This window comes from Amblyomma maculatum, chromosome 10 (genome assembly GCF_055883805.1).
Source record: "Amblyomma maculatum isolate TAMU_Amacu chromosome 10, ASM5588380v1, whole genome shotgun sequence".
Taxonomy (NCBI): domain Eukaryota; kingdom Metazoa; phylum Arthropoda; class Arachnida; order Ixodida; family Ixodidae; genus Amblyomma; species Amblyomma maculatum.
The window spans coordinates 175,676,082-175,688,765 of NC_139353.1; the positions used below are offsets into that span (position 1 = coordinate 175,676,082).

The 12,684-nt window shown below is 43.8% G+C and overlaps 1 long non-coding RNA gene across 1 annotated transcript; it reads right to left on the bottom strand.

Annotated features, from left to right (window-relative positions):
* Positions 1-3,491: 3,491 nt before the first annotated feature.
* On the bottom strand, positions 3,492-6,253 carry LOC146177977 (uncharacterized). Its single transcript, XR_014701411.1, has 3 exons — positions 6,107-6,253; positions 5,552-5,632; positions 3,492-3,641 (listed from the first exon to the last, which is right to left on the bottom strand). It is a non-coding gene; the product is annotated as an uncharacterized LOC146177977 (long non-coding RNA).
* Positions 6,254-12,684: the final 6,431 nt, after the last annotated feature.

Consider the following 12,684-nt stretch of genomic DNA (forward strand, 5'->3'; position numbering starts at 1 on the left):
ATTCATTTCTATATTGAATAATCAGCTGCTATAACGTTTTTGTGGTACACACGCACGTGCACCCCCTAACCACGCACACACACGCCAATATATATATATATATATATATATATATATATATATATATATATATATATATATATATGTGTGTGTGTGTGTGTGTGTGTGTGTGTGTGTGTGTGAAGGAAAGAAGCCAACAGACGGCGAGGCCAAGGAAAGCGTAGGGGGATGTAGCGTAAGAGGGTTCTAGCACAGCTTTCGCCCTAGCTCTTGATCAAGTGCTACGTGACGCTGGCGGTAACAAAGGACGTTCTACGTCCGCCGCTATGGTTGACGGTGGCGCTGGTGAACACACTCAAGGTTCGTATACAGACAGCATAAATGCCCAAGCAAGTAGCAGGGGGGACAGCGGCCGCTGTAGCTCAGCTGGAAGAGCACCGGAAGCGATATTCGGAGGTCGTGGGTTCGGTTCCCATCGTCGGCACGTTGTTTTTCTGCTACTTTGTGTTTAATTATCTTCCCCTAAACAAGATTGCATGACTAATCTCTTTGATTATCCAAGTAAACATTAAAAAAAAGAACATAAAGTAACATCCCCTACGGTTTCCTTGGCCTCGCCGACTGTTGGCTTCTTTCCTTCATGTATTATAACGAACACCCTCGTTTTCCCCTTAATTGATATATATGTATATATATATATATATATATATATATATATATATATATATATATATATATATATATATATATATATATATATATATATATATATATATATATATATATATATATATTTATATTTATTTATTTATTTATTTATGCAGCCATACTGTGAGATTAGTACTGTATAAAAGCCGCTTTCGTCGACAATATCTGCCTCGCAGATGCTTTAGACTGAAACCTGAGCCACCGGCGGTTAAGGCATTAGGTCTTCATTTCTACTGATTTCCTAAAAACATTAGGGCAGATTACACTATCCTGCAAGACTGGTGATACAGCGATGCTGTTTGTGTTTAGCTCGACTATGTATTCCCGATTATAATTTGAGACTCCTCGCTTGTTTCTTTTGCTGTCGGCGAAAAAGTGTGAAAGACTCTGTGCCTTTTATTTCCCGTAAATCAATTTGCAATGCCGCTGATGCCTGCTTCTGTGCGCTTGGTTCTGTATGCTGTTTGGCGCGTGTTCAAGGAAGCACGGGTTAAGATGGCTGCTCCTGGTTTTATGAGGCTGGGACTAGCAGGTCATCGCTGCTTAACTGCAGTGGGGGCTAGCCTGCCACTGGATTTGTACCTGTTGTATGCCGTGATTGCATCTGCCACCACATCGGCGGTGGACGGCGGCTGTTGCGACGCGCGGTTTTCGCTCCCTCTTCTTTTTCTTCTCCATTTTCTCTCCTGTCCGTACGAGGCGGCAGAGCTACAGAGACATTAGCAGGCCCATGCATTTTCTTTTAATTATTCCTGCAGTCGCAAAAACAAGTGCCAAATGAAGGCTGCAGCATGGATGCCTGGATCGGACGCCCTGCGAGGTAAGCTCCGTATATGCCTTAATCACTTAGTGAAGACATCGGTAATGAGCGGACGTGACGCGATGATGACACCAGCTCTGGTTTTGAGACATGTCCGAATTTCACATTAAGTTGACGTCACATCCCGCCTTGAGGCCACGTCCAGTCATGATGATGCCATAGGTGAAGTCGTGTAGAACATGACGTGACGTCATGACCAGTGTGGCATCCTGATGATGTCGATTCCGGTTATTACACATTGTGAACAGGTCAGCTGTGTTAGATAGAAGAAACAATCTTCGACTTGCTTAAACAGCATCGCATTAAAAACACTAGGTGGTCCTGATCAGGCGAAAGCCTTTACAGCACGGTGGTCCGGAGCTTTTCACTACCTCTTTCTTTTTTCACTACCACATTTCTCCTTTTTCTTACAGCTCGGTTAAGGTGTCCGCGGAGAAATGTAACAGAAAATTCCCATTTCCTTTCCTGTAAATCAATTTGAAGCAGCGCTGATGCCTACTCTACTTCGTCTGCAGTGTAGTGTGGTGTTCGAGGAAGCGCCAAATTAAAGGCGACACACGAACACTTGGATAAGACGCCCGGCATGGTCAACTTCGCACATGCGGGAAACGTCTGGTGATGTCATATCCGATCATGACTTCAGGACTTGTCTTGACGTAATAGTCAGTTATCTCAGTTATCATCACTGTAACTATCACTAACTAATCGTTCATATACCAATTACCATTTACATGTTAACTAATTATAATTCGGTAGTTAACTTAATAACTAATTACTCTTCATGGCACCCATGCTGACATGACGCTAGAAAGGGAGAACTATCCGGCGTGGCTGTCAGGATACAGGACACCGGTTGCCATAAGTATGAGCCATTAAAGGTTTTAGCTTATGAAATAGAAGTTTTGCTGAAGTTTTACCGGTATTAAGGCTACACTGTAAAAACAAAAACACCTTATTAGGTGTTTTCGCATGTCTATAACTAACACCCATGCACCCTTGAAAAAAAAGTGGCATCAGAGTGCCAGTACACCCTCAAAGATGGTGCTTCGGTTGGTCATAACACCCTTCTATGGGGCGAATGCACTGGGGTGTTTTCGTCATCTTTACACCCTATTGCAGGGTGGAAGCAGTGGCATTGCACCCTTACACCCCTTGATAAAAATTAGTGCGGATAACGTCCATATATTGCATTTCCTAATTAGGAATTACTTTTGCCACTACACGTTCCTTAATGCTTTTCCTATGTGCACATTTGCAATCAAGCTTAATGGTATTCCTTTTAACCACCTGTACTGCCAAAATGAGCATGTAAAGAGATGCTGCATGCCATTATTTTGACATCGCGAATGGCCCATGCCAGTATGATTGTTTTTTTCAAATTCACAGAGCATGTTACAAAAAAATGTCACACAAAAGGAAACTGGAAGTCTTTTATTCGGCATAGAAGGGTCAGGGTTCGGGCTAGTGGGTGCTCGGGTGCTGGTGGAAGGGGGGGGGAGGGCAGGGGGGCACTTGTGTTCTGTTTCTTCATTGATGTGCGCTATGGAACCTCATTTATTTAACAATACTGCCACTCTCCACCGAGAACCTAGCAGACGGGCAAAAACATACATGGTATGTACGTAAATACCTAAAAAAATGAAAGAAGCAAAACAGTTCCAACAAATGCAGACAACAAAGTATACAATTTTTTTCAAAAACAAAACCGAACAATGAACACAACAGCATGGTGACATTTCTTAAAAAACAACAACAAAACTTTTAGTCGTATGCAACAATAATCGCAGTACGCAATATTAATCCTATGCTTTGTCAGCGTCAACGAGTGCGCTTGCATAAAATTCGGCCTTTAGCGAATAAATAAAGCGTCGTGCTGCGCATCTTGGCTTCGACACGCAGACGCCTGGTCTATAAAGCAGAACAAATTGACGGACCCCTTGTCATATGTCAGACTGAACAGCCAAAATCGACCCATTATTGGAACAATACCCTAAGTAGAGTCGATGACTCGAAGAAGCTTCCGCTGCTGAATGAAGGGGAAATGCTATTCAGCTTCTTTGATGCTGCTCCCAGTATATCCGGCGCACGGCGTGGCAGGCTTTTCTTCCTGTTTCTTGATAAAAATGTGAAAGAAGTGCATAACAGAGCAGCTGTATAAATATGCACTGCACCTGGCAAAAAGCAAATTCAACATATTTTCTACTCTATATTTAGAATACGCCAATGCCCCTTTAGTGTACAGCAGTGTGCTGGAAAAGGGCCCTATTGGAAACCACTGGTGGTTATCTCACAATTAACAATGCAGAGTATACTATTATGGTTGGTTAAGGAGGCACAAAGCCAGCAGTCTGATCAAGTCATAAATGAGAGCACATAAGGTCAACCCATTTTTATTCATGCAGCATGCTGTTGCATGGTAATTTTAGATTATGCAAGCTATTTTATCAAACAAAAATGGCTACACTCATCAAAAGCACCTGGGTTAGAGAACTTCTATGCTTCCCCACAAACTTTTCATTTCGCATGAACTGGAATGCTTATTATGATAGTTAAAAATCTAAATAAACAATAAACAGCACTGGAGCACGGTGTTTACTACTAAAATATTAACAGCTGGCTCAATTGAAGGCTTCACACAAGGCCTACAGCACACCCTACAATGGCTAAGTAGATACTGCAGAACCAAAAAAAAAAAAAACGTGGAAAGAGCATACTTAGTGATTGGGCACTACAAAAAAAAAGTGCATGTAATACATAACACATAATGCATTTCTGAACTTTTGCACGTCTTCTTGTGCTAAGAATGAACCAGCCAAGCCCTAGGTCATCGCAATGCTTCCTGAAGTGTTTACATTTATGGTTTAGTAACAAGGAAAAAGTGTTCTCGCTGCTCTATGTGGCAGTTCTGAAACTTCATCACACATTATTCATTGAAAGTGTACACTGGAGCTTTGAGTTGAGCGACAATTACATGTGCAACAGCAGAGCATTATCAAACAACCAAACAGCAGAAGCTCTAAAAAATGTCAACACTGAAGCATGGCATGTTAAAACATTTTCCACGCATAGCACATTGTATACATAGACATCCAGAACATCAGTGGTGAGCCTCAAGAGGCGGCAGGAAGCTCAAGTGTTCAAGAAGTTGTAATCCTAATAGCGGCAGGCAGTCTGAGCACTTTGAAATACTAAAGGTTCAAATACTAAAAATATGTTGACTAACTTGAAATGCAAAAATAACAATTTGGATTTATTGAGAATGTTTAGCATAAATGAGAATGTCTACGACAGTGCCACATGGTTAAGGCATGAAATGTTGGCGTCTGTAGTTGAAGGCACTATATTTATACAGCATGAACCTTGAAACACAGCAGTATTTTCTCCCAACCAATGTGGTAAACCTAATCTCAGAAGAATTAAAATTATTACATTATTTCAAACTTGGCTAGCAAATTACAGCATTTTTTTAAAACAACAATTAAACTGCATGACCCACCTTCAGAAGCCTGTAGGATAAGACAATGTGGCAAATATTTCTTTTGAAGCAGTCTCAGATTATATATTCCAGACATTAGGAACATGTTAGGTACTAGCATGCATGAGCAGGTTGAGAGACCCCTTTCCAGCAAATGCTAAACCCCACCAAGCTGCCTGTAAGAGCCATCTGATAAAGCACTGCTGGTCCACTGCAGCAGAGTGCTTAGTCAAATGGCACATTGCACCAATCTGGACATTACCAGTGCTTCATCAGGTGACTCTTGTATGCAATACGACGTGGTAAGCATGTGATGGCAGGAGTCTCTTAAAAGTGCTTTTGATTGTACTTACAGTGCAAATAATCATTTCACAGCAAAGAATTCAGACTTGTGATGAAAACTTGTGTAGTATTTTTATTTGAATTATGAATCACTAATACATATTACAAGTTAGACTGTAAACCATTTTAGAAACAAAGAAAATTCGCTAATAATGTCGGTTTCAAGTAGGCTTCCTGAATATTCAAATGACAAAGAGAAAACTTACAAATGATACAAACAACATCCAGAGCTCCCGGCTGGTTCCCAATGTTTGCCAAGAGTTGCAGAATGCATACTGTCTGTACATCTACAATAGAAATAAGCAGCACAACAATGGTGTATCTCCTTGCAGGTAAAAAGAGACAGCCGCGTTTTGAGGCGATAATTTATTGTCTAATTTAGGAAGGCAAATAAACAAAATTTAAAACATGTAGAGGCACGCAAACTGAAAGCCAAACATCTGACAGCAAAAATTAGCAAAGCTTGTGAAGATTTGAATCAGGTATCACCTAATTCTCTGCTACTAGCTGAACAGATTCGAAAAGGCTGCACCATTACAATGGAGAAGAACAATAGGTAATTTAAATTTAGCTAATGCGAAAATTGTTAGATATAAAGAAATTCACAGGCTAGTTATGGTTTTATTATTCTTTCTGATGCTCAGCCCTGTTTTTAGTATATCTATAAGGCAATGCAAAATGGCGAAAATGTAGGCATTTAGCGAAAAACTGCCAATTAGATAGCACAGCCAGCAAACAGAAGGAAACAGCTTAATACTTACGCTTCTTCCTCCTTTCACGCATTCCCTCAGAACATACTTCGAGCACCCGGGCAATGTCCTTTTTTCTTGCACGAATGGTGTCCTTCAAAACCAAGACAAGTGTCTTGTTAAGGCCAATTTCAACTGCCTCTTTGCCGTCCTTCTTGATCAGCATGTTGATGTCATGTAAGAACTGCAAGTTTGTGTGAATGGTAGCCATAAAGAATTCATTTTACTCAATGTTTCAAGTAACTGAATAATTAAAATCATTGTACAAAAGCTAAGGCAATTGATGCCATTGTATATATCTGAAAAAAAAAAAAAACTGGCATTAGCAAACAGCAAATACAAATATTTACTAAGGTTAGAAAACTGCAAAAACCATCAGTATTTTGCCACTCATCGCCAAACTGCAAGCAATATTAAGGAAAGTCTGATATAAAAAATAACAAAGCAAAAATTATAATCCTCCTTCCCTCAACTTGGCACACGGCTGAATGGCTATAAAATATGTAATATATCTCTAAACTAAGGGTCCCCCTTCAGCTTTAAAAAGTAGGCTTCAATTCTTAGAGACAATCTACAGACATGCATCGTTAGCATATGAAAGTCAAATGGTTTTCTGGGCCCTTTAAATCAGTAAACTGCTTTCAACACATACATTACAAATTTTTTATTAACAGTAAGTCACAAATTTGCCTGCAATATGCGCACTGTGATGAGCAAAGAAGGTAAACATATGCGACTAAGGCTATGATAACCGCTTCATATGTAAATTTAAGCAAAAGACAAAAAAAAAGTAAACATCTGGTCAGAATCAAACTCTGTAATAGCAACATCCGGTACAATATTTGGCCACAGAATTCAAGCTGTCGACCTCTACTTGAATGCTGAGGCATCAGTATCGAATATCCATTTATTCTAGTCTAAAGACACTACAAAAATCAAGTAATGCGGTCAAACAGTTATGTTGAAATGTGACCACAAAAATAATGAAAACTGGATGGTTTGAAACACATCAGCTGGCTTAGCACGTGTACAAGTGCCTTAATTGAAGTCTTGCTGAAAATAAAATAAGTACCTAAATGATTATTCGAGAGCGAAAGTAAACGCCATAACAAAAGCAGCATAATAAAAATGCAAATTCACACTCCATGCAACCGCAAAATATGGTCCCCGTAAATTGAAAAATGCTCCCATTGTGATTAAAAAAGGCAAATCCAGACGCGGGGAAGTTAACATAGGCTGGTGATAGCGGCATATAGTTTACGCAGTTTGGAATAAACTATTATGCAACCAGGCCGGCCGACCAGCGCACTTCGATGCCGAGAGCACGAGCGCAGAGGCGTGCCGCGCTGAACGGCCGCTGAGAACATAGCCTCCTCGAAAAAAACGTTTAAACAGGACGGTGCGCGTCTATGCTCCGAGTAAATAAAAAAAAAGGGGGGGGGGGGGGGGTCGCAGCGCTCCGAGTGAAAGAAGATGACGAAGCATGAAAGAGGTTTCAGGAGAGCGAGCGCGAAGTGTAAGAGATAAGGGAGGAGGGGGGAGTTGAGATGGCTAGGAGAATTAAGGTAGTACGCCAACATGACCTTGCCGCACGAACGGAAACGGTAGAACAAAACCGAGTCGTTGCGAACTGAGCGCAAGTATCAAACTGTCAAGAAACGAAAATCGTTTCGTGAACCTCCTGCGCGTACAAAATGCAAGGAAAAGTAGCACATACATTATTTCTGTTCAAGAAAGTTGAGACTGATGTTCTTGCGCGAAATCTGTGTAACTCGCCGCGACATCTACCACATGTGCGATGTCATTTTGGCAGCCAGGTGAAAACAAGCGCGTGTCTCACGTTTTCATTTCAGCACATTCTGGAGCGTTCCGGCACAAAAAGACACAGAATGCAGCAATCCGGTAGGACACTGCTCCCACAAAGCGCAATATGCGTGAGAATAGGCTTACCTTTAGCGTCAGCCGCAAAGTACGCTGTCCGCCTTCGTATCACCGGCACCCAACCAACCAGAGCGATTTCAGCGCGAGTGCAATGTAGTCGGCGCATGTACCTCTTAGTCACGCAGAAAAAAAATCATCCATGCCTTCTTCTTCCGAACATCTCAAACATAAGGCGGTGCAGCAGTCCTTCGGCCTGAGCAAAGCAAAAAGAAGCCCGGACACTTGCCGACACGATTAATGCCCGTTTGCGTTAAACACCACATATAGAAGGCACTTCACAAGCGTACACACTTCTGTAACACATATGCATGGGAAATGCAACACATTTGACGAATGTACACAATCTAAGAAGCACATTCAGCATTCGCCGAAACGTGGTCGAAACGCACCCCACAATGCTAACGGCCATATTGTGAAATTTGAAAAGAGCGTTCGTAGCTACCGGCGGCCTCCTGGCGGTGAAAGTTTGTTTCAGTTTCTGTTTCATTTTTAGAAAGCACTCGTGTGGCATTTTAATTTTAGCGTTACTTTTGGTGCTTTATTTAGGTGTTGGGTTATATTAGCAGCGCCGCTTGTGTATAAAAGGCTACGAAGTTACGCAGCCATATACGCCCAGCATGTTAGGTGATAATTGCTTGCCCGTAACACCCTAAGGCATATTATCCAACCAAAGCACCCCTTTGGCATGCAAGAGGTGATTTCCAGTGGCACGAACACCCTAGACTCAGGGTGTAAGGGTGTTTTGAATCAGACAAATGCCCAAAAAGGTGTTTTTGTTTTTACAGTGTAAGGTCCCTAATGCCTGATTCAAAGGTGCGTTACGAAGGCGCTAGGACTGCCCATGGGCACCTCGAGTGAATGACTGCTCGAACTCTGGGTGCACAACACGTGGGCAGAATTGACGGAGGCAGTGCGAGTCTAGAGTTAGAGTGACTAGCACGAACAAGACGGGAAGGGTGATCCTTGCAAAAGTAAGACTCAACCGAGACAGGGGAAAGCAAAAAAAAAATGAAAGAAGGGCCAAACGAGCTGAAGCTCTAGAGCGGCGTTTCGAAAACATGAAAGCGAAAAAAGTAGCCTATGTCGATGCGGCGAGGGGCAGAACAGGTGCGCAGGTAGCCTCGATAGTCGATTGCTGAGGGACGCTGGTATCCACGGCAGCCATCAAAGGCCGCAACGTAGAGACTTCAGAGGAAGTTGCGATAGCGATAGCTTGCGTAGCAGCGGAAACCAAGTTCATAATTAGAGACAGCAAACTGCCATCCAAACTATAATTTTGGAAAGGCACGACTATGCCGGATGCAGCCAAAATCCTCATCCAAAGAACGCTGAGTAGGAAATTTCAGTTAATTTGGACACCCGCTCAAGCTGCTGTCCTTGGTAACGATGCGGTTCACGAGATAGCCCAAGCTCTCTACTTTCAGGTAATCGTGAAACCCCCCGAACACTGGCCATACGACGAGGGCCTGCAAAATTACGGGGAACTCCTCGGCCATTACAAATTTTGACGCAGATTGGTACCCCTCGCAGATGTTGGCATAAATAATAGAGAAGCTGTCACTTGGAGGTGGCGACCAACTAATATCTTCATCAACTCGGTCTGGGCGTTTCACGCGCTACTAGACCTTAGTGACAATAATCATTGCAAACACTGGGAGAGGCTGGGGGAGGGGGTCACTCGCCAACATAATTTGCAAGTGCCCACAATCCCCAGGGATAAGAAAAAATATAATAAGTAGAAAAGCGTGGGGTACACTGCTGCGAAGTGCTACGATCCGGCGACGCATCATTCATCTGGCGGAAGAAGACGCAACAAGCGAAGAGCTACCTGTCAGTCTCTAATCCGCGGGCGCAAAACTCCCCATCCTCCGCGGCCTACGCGCCTGGGGCGCGGAAGAGGACGCCCTAATACGATGGAAATAACAGTTATTCAATCAACCAAACAATTCCGCATCGTTGTCAGCAGGAGCAGTCGGCAGTGGCTGTCGGCAGAGGGTTTCACACTTTCGACGGAGTTGGTTGGCAGACATTAGTCTGCCAACCAAGATCCGTATAACCCGTGTTTTTGGTCTTTCCAGTTGTGATGTATAGATGCGAGAGTTGGAGTGTGAAGAAGGCTGACCGCCGAAGAATTGACGCGTTTGAATTGTGGTGCTGGCGAAGACTCTTAAGAGTTCCTTGGACTGCCAGAAGATCAAATCAGTCGATATTGTCGACCATAAACCCTGACTGCTCATTGGAGGGTCAAATTCTAAAGTTAAAGCTCAGCTACTTTGGTCATCTGATGAGAAGAGAGGAGTCGCTGGAGAAAGATTTGATGTTGGGAAAGGTTGAGGGTCGCCGGAGAAGGGGTAGGCAGCGAACGCGATGGTTAGATGGCATTCTCGAGGCATTGCAGATGAAGCTATGTGATGTTAAGAAAATAGTGAGAGACCGGAAAGCGTGGCGTGACATGGTCCATAGGGTCACGAAGAGTCGGACACGACTGAACGCCTGAACTGAACTGAGTTAAAAAAATAAAGCTTGTCTCCAACGAAAATCGAAACTCCATCTCTTTGATCCCCAGCCGAGCGCTTTACCAACTACGCCACACACCAGAGTTTTTTGTCTTTACTGCCTGTGAAAAAAGTACATACAGGCATAAAAATCAGTAGCCGGCCTTCGGCTTAAGCGATGTATTCAATTATTTTCATTTTGATCAATCCGTTGATGTCATCCATTCACTAAGGCTGCTCAGGCTGACCATGGAGAACATCTACGAAAACTGTTACACTTTCAATGAAGTGATTCCTGAGCGATCGTACATTTTCGTCGGCGGGGATAAAGGTCATCCACGTTTTTCAAATGTGGTGGAGACCTAGAACCATAATCACGTCGTATGGGACCTCGTCACTTTGTACGAATAGAAGCCGGATGCTGTAAGGATTAATTTATGAAGTTCTTTTTAATATATCGCACTAAGAAACGGGATCCCAGCATTCTATAAAAACATGACCGATGACCTGTGGTTTTTTACAGATTGCGCATTTGATCGTCCAGGCACAAATATACTTTTATCATTAAGCCATGTTTTTACAGGATGGGTACCAGAGTGATGTTTGAAGAAAAACTATTTGACGGTCGGTTTAATGGGCACTGTTAGGTTGCGAGCCTCCGGCTGTCCCGGTTCCCCCTCCTCCCCTTGCTCGCTGACTTGGTCCCCCTCTTTAAATTGCCGTCGCCGGAGCGGTGAGTCTTTTGTGTGGAGGTGTGCGACTCGAAGACAAGCGAGCCCTTCTGCGTCAGGCGGGACACCCCGCGGTGTTTCTGAGAATTGTGTTTTATGGCCCTCGAAGATGCGGCGCGCGGATTCCCCAGAAATGGAGACGGGATGGGGACCGCTACTACGGCTACTGCTCCTTGGACCGCACGTGTGGCTCTTGCTGCGCGATGCTTTTGTTCGTTAAGTGCTTTCCCGTGTCGGTCCGCGGGGCTGTAGCCATGTGTTTAGAAATTCGACAGTTTCCAGGAAACGCGTGGTGCGGGAAAATAAAAACAACTCCGTTTGCCCCGACACGCCATTGGCCTATTTCAGTTTGACTAAATTCCCGGATTGGCTACCAGAAGTAGGACTGTGATTGATGCGTAGGAGGTGCCCCAGAAACCTGGGAAAACTGATTTAAGGGGATGTTTTGGCGCGAAATAGGGCGAGCGCGCCAGGTCTCTGCCGCCTCTGGATTGTCATCGTTTTAACCGCCCTGTACGTCTATCTTTGGCTCTCTTAAATAAACGGCTTATATATTCAAGAAGTCTCCGACTTGCAACGTGTCGCCGGACGAGCGGACGAAGGAGCTTGGCGCTCTTCGTTCGACTGACGCCCTATACGACCACCAACGTCATATTGATCACGTCGACGGGCATCACCCCGTTCGCAATTTAACTGGCACCTTCTTAACTCTCTTTAGGACATCTTGTCCTGGGCCTTCACAATATATGTATCGGCATAGGGTTACGGGTTCAAACAGGTTGAGCAAGTCCTGGCTCATTAAACGTTATCATAATTTCCCTTGTCTGCAGTGTGGATAGCGGCATTCCGCGAGTGACATATACTGGGCGTTTAATTTTTTTGTAAACTAATTATAGAATGCCGGTGAACTTTGATGCGTTCAATGGGATGCTGGTTGTGTTCGACAAGGGGCGTGCTATTTACCGTCACGACAGGTCATGACGTAACCAGGCGATTCATGAATGCTCGAAGCTGACCCCGCCGGGGGTCTGGTCCAGGCGTCTGTGCGATGCTGTTCATTTGGCGCTTCTTTGAATTCCGCATCATAGAGCACACAGAAGCAGATCCAGACGTCTAGGGGCGTTAGTACAAAAGGTAGCTGCGGCATTTCAAATTGATTTGCAGGATAGATAAGGCACGCTATCTGTCACAATTATATGCGGACACGGATACCAGGCCGTAAAGGAAAGGAGAAAGGTGGGCGTCAACGAATAGAGGGATATAGGTGTGCCGTTGTGGAGGGCTAGGATCCACCGCGCTGTAATGACTTTCGCCTCATTGACTGACTAAAAAACTTTATTGGACAGAGATAATGGGAGGTTGATGTGTAGGTGGTGTCACTAGTCCGGGACTCCAGCGGCTGCCGCTGCTATCCGCGCACGTG